The 17,646-nt window shown below is 38.8% G+C and overlaps 1 protein-coding gene across 7 annotated transcripts in view; it reads left to right on the top strand.

Annotated features, from left to right (window-relative positions):
* Positions 1-8,523: 8,523 nt before the first annotated feature.
* doc2b (double C2-like domains, beta) overlaps positions 8,524-17,646 on the top strand; it is a 338,855-nt gene continuing 329,732 nt past the window's right edge. For 3 of the 7 annotated variants that reach the window (XM_073860667.1, XM_055200509.2, XM_055200507.2), the window contains exon 1: positions 8,548-8,956. The gene's annotated coding sequence lies outside the window, so the exon portion shown is untranslated. Of the gene's footprint in view, positions 8,957-17,646 lie in introns of all 7 variants that reach the window. The other 4 variants (XM_073860668.1, XM_055200515.2, XM_055200513.2 and 1 more) reach the window with 4 other exon arrangements.

Genomic DNA, 17,646 nt, shown 5'->3' with positions numbered 1-17,646 from the left:
CGGACTTTTTTCATATTTAAGTGCTATAATTGGGTCCCCAGTGCTTCTATCAACCTAGAAAATGTTCAACCCAATAACTTACTTTTGGTAAACCATTCTCTGCAAGCAGGTGAAAAATAGGTCATTGAAATTTGGCTTCCCCTGTGATGTCAGAAGGGGATAATACCCCCTTAATCTGCACTATCCAAACACAGCATTGCCATTTAGTGCTGAGATCAGTGCATTTGCTTTGTACAGGACACACCCAAAAAAGCCAAATTTTTGCTCACACCTACAAAGTGGGAATTTTGACATGTTATAATAAATTATCTATATGCAGGGTTCCCACAGGTCCTTGAAATAATTGAAAGTTTGTGAATCTGGGGGGGGGGATTTCAAGGCCCTTGGAAGTTTTTGAAAATCTATATAGATACAGGTCATTGAAATGCTTGAATCTATTTTATGCAAGAAGTTTTCTGGGGGGGGGGAAATCCATATTCCTTATGTAGTGTAGGATAAAATCATAAATATTCTAGACTTTTAAAGCACACGTGCTAAACTGTTGGCTTTAAATGCTTATATCTTCTGTATGCGAATGTTGATTCATACCAAAATGCTTTTTTGCATAGTTGTGATTGACACATGAAAACGTCTCGAGTTACGTATGTAACTGTTGCTCCCTGAGAAGGGAACGAGACGCTGCGTCTCCCTTGCCATACTTCATGAGTCCCTGTAATGACGTCTTTGGCAATATTTCTGATAGCGTTATAATTCCAGGCTCCCGCGTCACCCTATCTTTGTTGTAAAGCCTCACCATTGATTTAATTTGATATACACATTCAGACGCACTTACCCCTGGAGGCATCCCCAAAGTGTCACAGCTACAGTGACGCAGCGTGTTTCCTCAAAATTGAACTGTAACAATGTATCTTAAAAGGTAACCCAATGTCACCTTGCTCTCACCTGAAATGTGTCCCCACATTAACTCCTTGAATTTGAGGGTATGGGACCTGGAAAGTTCTTGAAAGGTCATTGATTTTGAAGTTAAGTGGGAACCCTGTATATGGTATTTTGTGCTAAAACTTCACATACATACTCTGGGGACACCAAAGATTTATTTTAAAACTTTAAAAAGTCTGTGAAAAGAAGTCCCCTTTAAGATCCATTTGGTCATAAATCAACTAGTATTTTGATGTGCCTACATGATACCTATAAGATTGCTTTGCCTTTTTACTCAAGTTTATTAATGTAACAAATGTTACATCTGTTCGTGGAAATAGACAATTTGTATTCTAGTTTTGCTAGTACAAGATGCCATGTTGGGTGGGGGTTAAGAGAGGCACTCCTTTTTTGTTTAGGGCCATCTGGATGTAACTAATTGCATTTGCTGCCAATAATGGATTTGTTTGTCGGTTCACTTGAGCTGCAAGAGTCTAACATTTGAATTATTTTGTCTCCTGTTTCTTATAGAAAATTCTCATTTTAGAAGCATACAGTACGGTTAACGGCCCGTTGACAATTATTCGTTAAGTATTTACCTAGACATAAATGAATAATAAGACATGGTGGTAATGACATATCGTGAGACTCACTTTGTGCATGCAAAAAACAGGCTGATCTCAACATAACACCGTGATGTTACAGTCGAGATGTACGTCCCAACATTAAATTACACATTCAATTAATTACAATCTTGTTACAATGCTAAAACAAAGATGTGACTGACTTAGCGCTATATGCTAACGTTTAGGCGCAAGTTCTACTATTGACGTTACAGTTATGTTTTGCAGTTTCATACTGAAAAAACACAAACTTACCACTAAGAAACTTCCATTAACAATCTCCAAATAATTGATTATTCCTAAAATTCTGTATCTTTGTCTAATACAGGCTCAAACATATGGTATTTTTGCACACACACAGAGCTACCGAACTGAACTGCCCTAAGAAACAGCCAATCTGAGCAGGTTTCAACCTTATTATTCATGACCCTTTCAAATAAGGTAATAATTGACCATTTCACTCTAAAGGCAAATCCCAGGGTTGTAAATGGACATGTAAAACCATATCTGGATATTATAAGCCAAATACCTTCTATGTAGATATCAGAGAACAATTTACCTTATTTCAATGCATTCTTTGGCACCTTTAATATGTAAAATGAAGTATCACACCAGTTAATTAAATCATCTACCCATGTGTCAGGACCCTGCCAAAGAGTTTTGTCTTATATTTATGTCTTGTCATGATGGCAGGGTTCTGGCAGTCCCATGTTCTATGTTCATGGCCTTGTGTATCGGGTCGTGTGCCTTCGGTGTCTCGTCTCTTGTTCCCGCCCCCTTGTTTTCCTGCTTATTGTTAATCATTAGTTTATTCCCATCACCTTGTTGATGTGTTTTGCCCCCGCGTGGGCTTTGTTTTGTCTAAGTGTAATAAAAGTCTTTTGTTTAACCCCTCATCGTTGCTCTTGGGTTCATCAGTCCATGACTATCATCTGTATCGGAAATCACTCAATCATCTCCAAATTAAATGTGTCTCCTCTCTAAAGTGCTCAGACAGTCATCAATATATAAAGAAAACGTACACAAAACATAATCATGCGGTATTCAGGTGGAAGATAAAAATCGACCAACCAGCATACAAAAAAAAAAACAATGAAAGTTGTTAGCAAGTTCCTGGATAAAATGTGGGTCTTCGTAGAACTGAAGACGACACAGAAAGAAGGAATAAAGAAATAATAACAAAATGTCAAATTCTAAAAATAAAATATGAAAATATACTATGCTTTATATCTGTACATTCAGGCTCTATATATGCCAGAGAATGAAGTTACATTTACATAATATTCAAACTGCATATTATTAATTTTAAACTACAGTATTTTCAGTTTGCCTCTCCATTAACTCTTTCTCCGCCATTGACAAGTTATCTCGTCAATTAAGAGAAAACATTTCCCTGCCAAATGACGTTTTCCTGATAATTCCGCTATTATCCACTAGATAATATTATCTTACCCAATTTATAAAAAACTGAAGCAAAAACTACTTTTTCAACATTTAAAACTCCATGTATTTCAGCTTTTGGCTAAAAATTGTGTATTTTTGAAGAAACCTACCCATATATAAGAGGTCATAAAAAAGAACAAATGAATGTTTGTTTGTAAGCAGAGGGTCTGTTCATTCATTTGATTTATTTGTATGTTTATATTTTTATAGAATAAATTGTTCCTAGAAGGCATTTTGTGAAACATTTTTAAGAAAGGCTGGCGGGGACTGATTTAAATACATTAACCATTTTAAATTTTGGAAATATATTTGTACAGTTACGTCGAAGTATTACTGTCATCAAGATGTCTTAAAGGGTTTTCAGATTAATGCCTCTCTTTAAGGATAAGGTCCTCCCTCAGCAGAAGCACAATGTCAGTGTCTGCATTGCTCAGATAGAGACAAAGACACCTACTCCTCTCATCAATGTCTTCTTGTTAAATACCTTAGGGGTTAAAACATTTAAGTTATTGCATAGCCTGGTGTTCCTATTGGCTCTAATTTTATGTTTTTTTTTGTGTGTGTGCGCTTGCGTGCTTGTGTTTTCTCTGTTATACAGCATTTCTATCATAGACTCCTGTTGCTAAGTTACCCAGGAGAGAGACTGGCCTTTTGGCAGGTAGTAAGCAATGCTTTGGTTTTCCAGAGTGCCTGTTGTGTTTTGCTTTTGTGTTTTGTGCTTTTTTCAGGAGGTATTATAATCCAACTTTGAGATAAAAAAAAAAAAGTTACAACATTTATTACAGTTCCAGTGTTTCATTATGATTGGATGAATTGGGTATGAAGCCATTGTAAATTACTCTAGAAACACCCTGCATCCAAAATTGCATGCTATGACAGTATGTACCTATTTATCAATCACTTAAACAGTACAATCGTTATGATATGTGTTGGTGCAGTATGCATACATTCCAGACATACTACATCCGCCACGTTTTCATTGTCATTTGACCCGTATCATCATCAACCTATGACATAGTTTCCTCATGTGTTGTTAAACAATCACCAAGAGGTGTAAATTTTTGTACCTATTTCACTTGGAATTGTAAAAAGCTGCCTGGTGTAATGTTTTCAGGTATTCATTTTTTTTAAAGAGCCCCTATTATGGTGCTAAAAAGAACGTTATTTTGATTATTTGGTTTTTTACAATGTGTTGGTTTATGGTTAAAAAACACACTATGTTCCACATACCGTATATTATTGTTTCTCCTCTATGCCCCACCTTTTGAAACGTGTCGATTTCTACAAAGCTCATCATTTTGAAAAGCACAGTGTGCTCCGATTGGCAAGCTATCCATTGCGTTGTGATTGTCCGAATACCTCAAGCAAGTGACGGAAATATGGCGCTCCTTACCATATTTGGAATCATTTCACAACAGGAGATAATATCGCCTTTACTACCTTATCAATACGAGCCGAATCTGATCCAGAAAATGCAGATGACCAAGCTGATGGCTCAACTTTTCCAGCACGGCTGGAGCAGAACATAACAGATTGGTAAGGTAAGGATACTAAAACATAAAACCATGTCTGCATTTGTGATCGTAGAAACAACAAACAACAAGCATTACTCTACACTGCTCAAAACTAGTGTTCGAATCATGGTTTGATATATGGCGTTCATGAGCACCCTTTTCAAACCGCAAATGACCAATGGGACACCCTATGGTTTTGTCTACATGAAGTACGACATACTTTTCATTACACATACCGATTTCCACTTACTGGAAGGTGATTTCGGACGCAGGGTTACACTTGTGACCTCATTATATCCGTATTTGGGTCAGTGACAAAAACGGTTTGGCAAGATGAGAAATTCAAAAATCTTTTAAAAAAATGTTTTAGAAGCACGCATCAGGTTTATTTCAATGCACATAGTGTATTTTTGTTAATTTTATGAGAAAAAAAATCAGATTTGTATCATTTTTATGAAAGTTAAGACTGAATGGACCTGAAAATGTCAAGTGGTGTAACCGCTAATTGCGCCAAAGAATGAGAAATATTAAATAGCATAATCATCATAAAAAAATATTAAAATATAGTTATTTCTAAATGTTAATTTTAATGTGTTTTATTTGTCCTGACATACGCTGAAAACAGCCCTGTTTCCTAAATAATTTTTGACAAATTATGTAAAAATGTATATGTAAACAAATCATATTACACACTAGATAATTATATTTTATTCCACATGTTTTATGAATATATTTTTATTTTTATTTAAAAAATAGTTACACCTGACACAGACCGGTTACACCACATTGACACTTTTGCAATTATCCCACAAATATTCTGTCAAAATGAAATAAAACCATTTAAGACTTGGTCCTTAAAGGTGCAGTGTGTAAATTTTAATCTAGTGGTGAGGTTGCGAATTGCAACCAACAGCTTAGTCCACTGCTCACCCTTCGCTTTTGAAACACATAGAAAAGCTACGGTAGCCGCCACCGGGGAAACATGTCATTGTCGGAGACAACTTCATAAGGGCTTCTGTAGAAAAATGGCGGCACAAAATGGCGACGTCCATGTAAGGGGACCCTCGGTGTATGAAGATAAAAAAGTCTCGTTCTAAGATAATAAACACATAATGGTTCATTATGAATTTACACTCCTGATAATATAGTTTTGCATATTATTTTGAATTTCAGTCAAGAGATCCTTCTAAAAATTACACACTGCACCTTTAAGAGAATGCATGCAAGTAATCCGCAAATTTATTTTGAAATTTTAACCCTTTTACATTTAATTGAACCATACGGACAAAAAATAATTAGTGTCACGTCATTGACCCATTTATGTGCCACTTCATCTGCATTGCTTGGCAACTACTTTGTTAAATTCTTTATGAAGAACTGCATTACTTGACGAAATAATACTTTGATCAATAGAAATAGTTTTAGTTGTTTAATTTATGAATTTAAGCTTGCCATGTTTATGGATTAACCATTTTTTTTTTTTATAATTATCTTTTTTATTAGGTTTTTTTTTTTTTTTAAATGATGTACATAGAAAGGGTAAGGAATGGAACTGAAAAGGATATAAATATATCCGTACATACTCATAACAGATTGACATATACACATACATACATACATCACATACATAAAAAAAAAAAAAGTAGAAAAAGAAAATAAACAAGAATAAAATAATAAAAATAAAAAAAGTATAGAAAGGAGGGGAAAAAAAAAAAAGTGATTTAATCATCAATTTCAATTGAAGTTATGGTCATACAAATTTTGAAAAACAACAAAGTCAGAGGTCTATGATAGAAGCCCATATTTTCCCAAAAACATCAGCCCTGCCTCTTAAGGAATAAGTAAATTGTTCAAGTCTTAATGTATCATACAAGAGCAGTTTAAACAGATGAAATGTTGGAGGTTCATGTTGTTTCCAATTGAGCAATACACATTTTTTTGCTATGTAAGAGATTACACTCATTCTTTGCACAAATACAGGGTCATATGTCTTATCAAATTCAGTCCCAAAAAGATATAATACAGGCGTAAAGTCCAATGATGTTTCGAGAGCTTTAACTGTCCAATCATGTACCTCTTTCCAAAAGTACTCAAGCTTTTGACATTTCCAAAAGATGTGCATAATTGATCCTATACATGATTCACATCTGTGGCATTTAGGTGACACATTGGGATACATTTTACTCAATCGAAGGGGGGTGTAATAAATTCTATGCATACATTTATAATTCTGTTCTATAATTTTGTTACAGTACAAGAAAAAGAAGTAAAAACACTCTTACATATAATACCCCACTGGTCATCATCAAAGGTGCATTCAAGATCCTTTTGCCACACAATTTTAAGTGAGGCCAAAGAAGAGTCATGGTGGTCTAAAAGTACACCATAGATAACAGAAACTATCCCTTTTAATTTTGCCTGTTTTATCAAAACATCATCCATTCTAGATCGCTCCAATGACAAACGCCCTGCCTTATCCAAAGTACTTATCAAATGACGAATTTGCAAATATTTAAAGAACTCACATTTTGGAATCTTGAATTCTAAAATTAAATCTGAGAATGACTTTAAAGAGCAATTTACAAATAAATGTTGGAACTGATATATACCATAATCTTTCCATTTTAGAAGCAAAGATTTTCCAAGGGCTGGCGGTAAATCTGGGTTAGAAAATAGAGGTGCCAGACAGGAAATTTTACCAACAGATCCACAAAACCTCTTAACATCTTGCCAGGCTCTAAGTATATTATAGACAACATAAGACCCTGTCACAGAGTATAGTGTGCTTATGTTATTAATATATGGTAAAAAAGTCAACGGCGTAGGAGAGCAAAGCTCTTCTTCAATACCTGTCCAGTGAGCAGTTCTACAATCAAGATGTATCCAACTAATCATACCTTTTGTTTGAGCAGCCCAATAATACAACTGAAGATCAGGAAGACCTAATCCACCATTTTCTTTAGCTCTAATTAGTGTTTTAAAAGATATTCTAGGTGTAGAATTCTTCCAGACAAATGAACTTATTAGTTTATTTAAGGAGTCAAAAAAAGCTTTATGGAGATAACAAGGCAGTGATTGAAATAAGAAATTAAGTCTTGGTAGTATATTCATTTTAATTGTGTTAATTCTTCCTAGAAGAGAGATAATTTCCAATAATCTAAATCTTCCTTAATCTTTTTGAGAAGTGGAGGGTAGTTTAAATTAAATAAGTCTTAAAAAATTAACCATTTTTAACAACAATAAGCACGTGAAGGTGTGGTTTTAATTAATTTAGAACAGCTAAGTGTTCAGCTACCAACCCTCTTAGTGATTTTAAATTAAGAACCCGGCTTCTTGGGACTTAAAAATTTCAAAATATTTCACAAGTCAAATGTTCAGGAGGAAGTTACGTCATCTGCATCTTCTGAAGGCCATGTGAAGATCAAAAGTTACTTTTTCATTTTCTTTTCTGTATATTTTCTGATATTGATGCAATGATTGTGAATGTCAATATGTTCAGTCCTGTTACCTATAGTACATAATATATTATTTATTATATTATTTATTTAATGTTATCAGTTTAATAAAAAAATGCAAATCACTAGAATTTGCTCAGTGTCTTCATGCTATCAGCACATATTTAATGCAGCTATATTTCATGTATTTGCTAAATATATGCTTAAAAACTCAGTCCTGTTACTTTCAGTCCTGTTACCAAAATCCCTTCATCCTCCATTAAGAAACATGTTAAAAAATAACCTAGTTACCTGCGATTGACCAATACTCATTTTGAAAAGTAAAATATGTGTGTTATTTAATAAAAAATTGAAGTTCAATTTTGAAGAGTTTAACATGCCCCTAATGATATTGCTAAGAATTATTCATCCGCCAAATAATCTAGTTCTTCAGAAAATGCAATACTGGCGCAGTAATACCTGTGTAATGAGGTCACATACACATGATGCAGCGAGCGCAACCAATCATCATAATCAAGGACTACCGTTATGTGTTTTATTTTTATTTTTTCATCCATACATGTCTGTTAAAATTCATTTTATATTGCGAGAGAGAAAATTCCTAATAAATTGTTGAAGTTTAGTTTTTTTAGTAGGGGAGAACCGGGGTAAAAGTAACAAAGCGATTTTCTCAGAGCCCTGATGTGTATTTGTCCATTTTACCTGGGAGGGAGCACGTGCTCTGCTCATGCATCTGCTGCTGCAGATTTTCCTCTCACGCTCTGTCGTTGAAAATAAACTGTTGAGTGGCTGTTAAACGAAATCAGGTAACGTTACCAAACATCAGGATTATGACTGCCTGCCCAAGTCGTACATTAAAAACACATCGTCCCAGCATTTTCCAGCGGTTTTCTGTTAACTCTTGATGATTCTGGGTTGTGCACACCTGTTAACCTGCAGAGGACAGATGACTGAAAGTAAAGCGAGTCTGTGAGGAACAAACTTTCGTTTTTTCCGTTATACGGTAAGTAGCATTTTTGTTGCATTTGTGTTGTAAACTTTTGTGTTGTTTGCTACAAAATAACGCAATTTTATTGAAAATACATATCAGTGTGAAGTTGTTGATTTATACGCGCCTTGCGTCAAATCGTTTTTTTTATGCGTTGTCATTGAACACTTTTAATGTCAGTCATGCTGTTTGACGTTATGTCAATGACGTTGTGTATTCGTAGGTTGCAATTTAAGCAAACTGCTGTCATTGTCGTTTGTAGATATATTACGTTAAAACCTCTATGGGAGGTTTTACCGGACAAGGCTTGTATCCTATTCCCAGGCTAAAATGCATGTTTGAGCTGCCTTAATTTTGCACTGACATAACATATCAGTGCCATTGTTTTGTCTCAATATGAACACCAGCATTGTTTTTTGTAAGGTTTGTTTAATATTACCAAGTGCTAGTTCTGGAATAATCTAAACCCTGTTCAGAAAACCGCCCCCTAGAGTTTACACACAGAGTAGAATGTATTGTATTGTAGATGCTTTCAGCAGTAATAACAACATAAACAAGCGGGTTTCGTGGAACAAAGGTAACTTCCGGTAAACTCCACAAAGAACCAATAACAACAATGTTCTTTTAGATTAGTTTATTTCTGATTACAAAATAAACAACAAGACGATTACCTTAGTTCAAATCATAGCTAAAGCGTATCAAAAACTACACTAAGCTAACGTTAACTTACTGTGTAAAATGTGTACTATATAATGTATAAAATGTAAACTACAGATCGGCTGTCAAACCTCCCTTCACATAGTGATGATTGATGTCTACTCTCATCTTTAGGAAATCAAAACATTTAGTAATTTCGACAAGGTATTTGACAAAACTGGCGCTTTTTGTGCAAAGAAGTAAATATGTATTTGGACTATTTATTTGCTAAGTCGTATGTCCACTCAAAAACTGGCATTAAAAATAAATATTTAAGAACACTTAGGTCCCGTACACACTGCATATTAATTTGGTTGTCACTTCACCTTTGAATGCTTAATCCTGTTCTGTACACACACAGTTCAGTAATTTACGGGACTCACAACCGCATTCTACAACCGAATTAACTCCCGCAAAATGCAGGTAGTGACAAACGAATTTACAAAAACTCTGCACATTGTGTACATAACCGAACTGAACAACTAGTAGTTAATCAAGTGTTTAAACATTCATCATAAACAGGACAGGTCTCTCTTCTGAAAAAGTAAATGCTTAGAAGGGGAAAAAGTCTTCTTTATGCGCGGTTCAGAAAATGACAGAGGCACAAGCGTTTGCTGACTAGTGTTGCCTGATCTTGCACTAAAAAAAACAGCGAACAAGAAAAATCCAATAATAAACCGAAATGAATCTAAATGCTTTACCTCAAAGATCAAAATATTTGGACCGGCACCCTCACACTTTATTAACACCAAAAACTTGATCGCTTCATGAGCCAAAAGCCATAAACGGTTAAGCGCCAAAACTGTATTTACGTTAAAAAAAGACGAGGAGCTGGCAACACTGCAAGACCGCGCGCTCTGTGCTGTGAAGCACCCTCACAAAGCGTAAAATACACAACGCCAAGACGGAGCTTTATTGCAAAACACAATGCTGTTATTATTTTGGTCAAAGCTGTGCGTGATAAGCACGCCAGAAGGCGGAACGTTGCTATGGTTATTTCTGTGTCAATCATCACAATTTCGGGAGTGAGTCTTGTTCCGTACAGACATGAAACGAACATTTAGGGGATTCACTCCCGCATTTTAATGCGGTTGTCACTCCCGAAACTTTGCAGTGTGTACGAGACCTTACATTCTTTTTGTATATCATTTTGACATAATATTCTCCTAATTTTTGTGTTTGTGTGCATTATTTTATTTTATTTATTTATAGATGGATGGATGGATGGATGGATGGATGGATGGATGGATGGATAGATGGATAACATTTAAAAATTGACACTTTGTAGGAGGGAGCAAAATGTCCCTTTTGGGTGTGTCCTTTAAAATATAAATGAGCTGATATCTGCACTAAATGGCAGTGCTGTGGTTGGATAGTGCAGATAAAGGGGTGATATATCCCCTTCTGACATCACAAGGGGAGCCAAATTTCAATTACCTATTTTTTCACATGGTTGCAGAGAATGGTTTACCAAAACTAAGTTACTGGGTAAATCTTTATCACATTGTCTAGGTTGATAGAAGCAGTGGGGACCCAATTATAACACTTAAAGGGATACTTCACCGATTTAGCATTCAGCTTTGTATCTGTAGAAACCCGGCAGTATTACTGAATGACCTTGTTTCCCTCCCTCATTTCCCCCTGAGAGGAGAGATATCTGCATTTTGGTTCTGCAAAAAAGTCCTCCGATGATGCAAAAATCGTCATATTACATCATCTGAGGACTTTTTTGCAGAACCAAAATGCAGATCTATTTCGACCTCACTCAGACCGTCACCACGGTCTTACCTTGAATGATGCCATTCTGCTAGCTCTCCTCGAGACCTAATGTAAACAATGTCAGATGACTGACCTCAAGTGGTTGGTTCCCTATAAAATCTGCGTGTATACGTTGATATTGGAAATCTTTAACTTACCCCATTCAATCCGTCACTATTGTGCAGGCGCCTGGTGCCCCTGAGGATTGCGGTAAGCTAATTGTTTTTCCTTTCTTCTATTTTCAGGTAGGTGGTTGGTATTATTTACATTACAAATGAATGAACTTGATTCATGTTAACATTTGTTTTTGTAGGGTTTGTGTTCCGACGCTAATTAGCGTACGGATGTGGTGAGTATTTTTTGTGCTCTTGTTATTTACATCAGTAAAAGGAGTTTTATTGTTTACACGCTGATCTGCTGTTCGCAACGGAGAGGGTTCTGTCGCCTGTTTTTGATCTGTGCGTTCGCGCGTAGATAGGTGATTGTACAATAAACAAATTATAAATAATAAGTTATTATATATATATATATATTATTATATATATTTATATATATTTATAATATTAATTTTCTTTGCACTTTATATATAGTATTTGACAGACTTCTGTGCGCAGGAGTAAAGTATTAATATTTTTCTGTGTTATTTGAGCGACATCTGTCCGCAGTTGTCTTACAATCATGAGTAAGCCCGTGTGCCGTTATTGCCACGCTATCATGCATCCTCGGGATGGACACCGGGAGTGTCCATCATGTCTGGGTATGTCCCATTTGTTGAAGGACATCGAAAAACCATGTCCGGCTGCAGCTGACTTTTCTCTACAAGAGAGAGTGCAAAGAGCTTCGCTTTTTGGTCGAGCAGCTCATGATAGAGGAACATCAGGATCAGAGACTGATGTTCGCTCCCCTAAACGGAAAAGGGTGCATTCTCCTGTTAAAGGCCGTGATGGACCTAGCTGTTCTGATGGAAGGAAGTCAGGAGTTAGAGACCCTCAAATGGACACCCAGATGCAAATCCTATCAACTTTACGTGATCTGGCTGGGAAAATGGATAATTTTAGGCCCCAAAATAGGGGATTAGGTACACAACAGCAGACAGTTCCGTCTGTTGTTTCTGAAGATGATATCTCTCTAAATCAGGGAGAAAGAGGTAACACCCCTGACACCATTTCTTTACATGCTCATGACTCTCTTTTTGGTAGTGATGATCATGATGATACTGATGAAGATCAGGAAAATGAGTCCAGGTCTTCTGTTACTGACAGTACACAACCTGACATTCTTACCAGAATTCTTAGTGCTGCAAGAATTTTGGGTCTGGAAACCCAGGCTGAGCCATCAACGACACCAGCGGTGCAAGGAGTGTGGGCCGGAGTCTCACAGTCTCAACCACCTGTTTCGATCCCTGTTGCTGAGGACTATTTACAAATGCTAAGCAAAGCATGGAATCATCCCAAAGCTGCACCCCAGTTCAATGCCGGTTGCAGACGTTTTGCTAACATACAATATGCTGTAGAAACAGGCATGGGGGGTATGCCAGCGGTAGAGCGTGAGATGGCATCTTTAACATCTTTGGGTCTAGACCGGGTAACGGATGACCCACGCTGTCCCCGGAAAGAGTGTGAGAAGACTGACAATTTAGTGTGTCGAACCTACAACTCAGCCACACGTGCAGCCCGGTCTGGTAATGCTTTAGCCATAATTCTAGCTTCTCTACGGAAACTTGTGAATCCAGAGGATCGGGACATTATGGGTTTGGTCGATGCAGCCTTGGTTACGCACGCCCAGCTTACTAGGGACATTGGGGCGTCTATGTCATCTGCAATCCTTTCTCGTAGACAGATTTGGCTAGCACAGACATCGCTGCCTGATACTATCAGGAAGGAACTGACCCACATGCCCGTCACACCAGGCCGTGTGTTTCATCCAGATTCCCAGACGACACTGGATAAAGCGGAGCAAGCGAGGCGTAGAAGAGATTCAGTGCAACGCACGTTTGGTTCCGTCAAGGCAACTAAACAATCATATCGAGGCTCTCAGCCCTCTTATCATCCTCATTTTGGTCGGTCAGGATCATGGGAGTTCAGCAGAGGGCAGAATACCTATTCCCAGAGGTTTGATAGCAGTCAAAGTGCCAGACATGCACCTCGGCATTCACAAATGTCTCGTTTTCGTACATCAGGAAGAAATGCACCCCAAAAGAAGCAAAACCCCAGGGGCTCTGGCCCCTATGGGGGAACTGCATAGCAATCCTGGGAGAGCGGCCGGAATCTGCTCCCAGCTATGCCTGGACAGTTGGGAGAGAAAAATTTCGGATCGTTGGGTACTCGCTACAATAAAAAGCGGGTACAGAATCCAGTTCCGGCGACGACCCCCTTCGTTTTCAGGGATTCACGTAACTGTGGTCAAAGACTTAGTCCAGGCAGAAATTTTATCCAAGGAAATAGCAACACTCCTGGAGAAGAAAGCGATTACTCAGCTACAACCCTACGAACAGCACACTGGGTTTTATTCGAACTATTTCCTTGTGCCCAAAAAGGATGGTGGTCTCCGACCCATCTTAGACCTAAGGCGCCTGATTGCGTACATAAAAGTGTTGCCGTTCAAAATGCTGACCACTGCCCAAATTCTGGAGGCTATAAAGCCAAACGAGTGGTTTACAACGCTAGACCTCAAGGATGCATACTTCCATGTGCCCATTCATCCAGATCACAGGAAGTTCCTTCGCTTTGCTTTCCAAGCTCAAGCATATCAATTCAGGGTCCTTCCTTTCGGCCTTTCCCTCTCTCCACGTGTATTTACCAGGGTGGTGTCAGCCGCCCTTTACCCTCTCCAGGCTGTGGGTATAAAGATACTCCCATACCTGGACGACTGGTTGATCTGTGCACAAAGTCGGGACCAGGTTGTAAGAGATACAGCCGCTGTTATCAACCATATACAGGAACTCGGGTTTCGTTTGAACCACGAGAAGAGCCATGTCGAGCCACGACAAGTAACCATATTTGTCGGGTTAGTTTTGAACACATTAACAATGACAGCATCTCTGTCTCCACAGAGAGTAGCAAGTTTATCGGCCCTGTCGCAGTCGTTCCGTTTAGGCAAACGGATGGAGCTGGCACAGTTCCAGAGATTAATGGGGACAATATCGGCAGCGATAAAGGTTGTACCCCTGGGAATGCTCAAAGCACGACCACTGCAGTGGTGGATCAACAAATTCCAACTCCACCCCAAATTACACAGACGAGTGAAGTTGAAGATTACACGGAAGTGTGTTCACGCTCTGCATCCATGGATGAGGAGCAGCAGCTTGGGGCAGGGTGTTCCTCTGGGGAATATACCAGAGAGGAGAATGGTAGTGACAACCGATGCTTCCCTGGCAGGTTGGGGAGCTGTCTGGCAAGGAAGATCGGTCAGAGGTTCATGGAAGTTCCCCTGGACCATGGAACACATCAATGTGATGGAGCTGAGGGCAATCTATCTGTCTTTGAGACAATTGATTCCATTCCTACAGGACAAGCATGTCCTCGTAAGGACCGACAACATGTCGGCAGTTTATTACATCAATCATCAGGGAGGAACCAGGTCATTGCGCTGTCTTCAGGAAACCAGGAGACTTCTCTTCTGGGCCCACCCGAGACTCGCCTCTCTCAGGGCAGTCTATATACCCGGAGTAGTGAACCGGGCTGCCGATCTCCTCTCTCGAACTGGACCTCTCCCGGGGGAATGGCGATTACACCCGGAGGTGGTGCATCTGATATGGACCAGGTTTGGAAAAGCCCACACAGACCTGTTCGCATCAGCTGAGACAACACATTGCAAGATGTGGTTCTCCCTGAACGGCCAAGGTGGGCCTTTGGGACTGGATGCACTGTCTCACGAGTGGCCGAAAGGCTTACTATACGCTTTTCCTCCTCTACCATTGATTCCTCATGTACTCAAACGAGTGGATCTGGGGTATTGCAGGATTTTACTGATTGCCCCGAAATGGCCAAAGAGACATTGGTTCCCACTTCTTTTACGTCTGGTACGAGGCCATCCGTGGCCACTACCAATCAGAGCGGACCTTCTCTCTCAAGTGGAAGGTCAGATCTGGCACCCAAATCCAGCCACGTTACAGCTTTGGGTCTGGCCCCTAATCAGCCCTTCTCTTGTCAATTAGAGGAAGCAGTAAGGAAAACCATAAACAATGCTAAAGCACCATCCACTTGGGATAACTACTCAAGCAAGTGGCGTGTTTTCTCTAACTGGTGTCAGGACAAAAACCTAGACCCCACGAATTGTGGTCTTGATTCGATTTTATGTTTTCTTCAGTCACTTCTAGACTCAGGAAGAAAAGTTAACACAGTAAGGGTTTATGTGGCGGCTATTTCTCATTTCCACAGTCTTGTGGAAGGTTTAGCAGTTGGTAAGCACGTCTTGATTACTCGATTTCTCAAAGGGGCACGTCGACTCTATCCTGAAAAAAGGCTGAGGTCACCATCCTGGGATCTTCCCATGGTTCTCCAGTCATTAACTAGAGCCCCATTTGAACCACTGGCCCAAGCGGATATTAAGTCACTAACATGGAAAACATTTTTTCTTCTGTCTATCTGCTCAGCAAAACGTGTGGGCGAATTACATTCTTTAACAGTGAGTGAAGATTGTCTAAGATGGAAAGCAAACTATTCGGGGGTCTCTCTTTGGCCAAACCCGGCTTTCCTGCCTAAGGTTCTTAATGATCATACGATCAATCAAGTGATTGAACTTGCAGCCTTTCAGCCTGAGCCTGATCCTTCTTGTACAGACCTTGATCTAGCCACCTTATGTCCAGTTCGAGCACTTCGCAGATACATTGAGCGGACACAGTCATTACGACATTTACATACTCATTTGTTCTTGTGTTTTGATAAAAAAAGTCTTGGAAAACCAGCCTCAAAACAGCGTCTATCACATTGGATAGTAGACACTATTACACATGCATACTGCAGTCAAAGCTTACCAGTCCCAAGGAATCTGGTAGCTCATTCTACCAGGAGTCTGGCCACTTCCTGGGCAGCACTTAAAGGGGTGGCACTAATGGACATATGCACAGCAGCATCATGGAGTTCGCCTTGTACCTTTGCAAGGTATTACAGAGTCAATGTGGCGGACCCTGTTTCGATTGGGTCAACAATCCTGCTCTCGGCTGCCAAGCAAGGAGGTGAAGAAGGACAAGCTTCCATCCTTCGTGACCTTGATGGCACTAGTCATCCAAGGTAAGACCGTGGTGACGGTCTGAGTGAGGTCGAAATAGATCGTAAGTTATGGCTATAACTATGGATCTATGAGACCGAACGATGACGTCACCATTTCTTGTCACTCAGGATGAACTGAGGCGTTCCAGGCAAGAGGAAGTGTTCGGTTCACCCGGATGTTTTATAGGGAACCAACCACTTGGGGTCAGTCATCTGACATTGTTTACATTAGGTCTCGAGGAGAGCTAGCAGAATGGCATCATTCAAGGTAAGACCGTGGTGACGGTCATCGTTCGGTCTCATAGATCCATAGTTATAGCCATAACTTACGATATCTCTCCTCTCAGGGGGAAATGAGGGAGGGAAACAAGGTCATTCAGTAATACTGCCGGGTTTCTACAGATACAAAGCTGAATGCTAAATCGGTGAAGTATCCCTTTAAACCTGGAAAAAAGTAAATCAGAACTTGATACGTATTTCTGAAGGACGGACTTCATAAAACAAAGAAGACATCAGCCTGTTTATAGGACAGTGAAAACAGCGCTATAGAGATAAGTAAAATTAAATAAATTGTGTGAAAAATACCACATTTTTTTTACACGTGAAACATGAACACACATTATAATGCGCACTTTAAACAAAACCAAAGCTTCAAAAACACAGAAAGAACGGGACCTTTATAGGACTCTGTTCAAATTGATTCTTTGCAGATGTTTACCGGAAGTTACGTTTGTTTCACGAAATCTGTTTGTTTATGTCGTTAGTTCTGCTATAACAGTGTTTTCTGTTATGGAAAATAAATGGCTATAATCTAATGCATAAACATTAATACATTTTTGTGACTTAAATGCCCATATACCCTTTGAAGCCGCTGTAATCTTTTAAAGACTTTGATTTTATTGCCTTGAACATTTTATTTACCATATTTCTGCAATCGTTTAAACAAGCAAGTCAGGTTGTTTTCAGAGACATCGGTGCGCACCAAATTACTAGGGCTGTGCAAAAATATTGATACAACTTTGGCTTTAAAAAAAGTTAAAG

This window comes from Misgurnus anguillicaudatus, chromosome 22 (genome assembly GCF_027580225.2).
Source record: "Misgurnus anguillicaudatus chromosome 22, ASM2758022v2, whole genome shotgun sequence".
Classification (NCBI taxonomy): Eukaryota; Metazoa; Chordata; class Actinopteri; order Cypriniformes; family Cobitidae; genus Misgurnus; species Misgurnus anguillicaudatus.
Note: the sequence above shows the minus strand (reverse complement) of the source record. Positions and strands in the feature narration are given on the sequence as shown.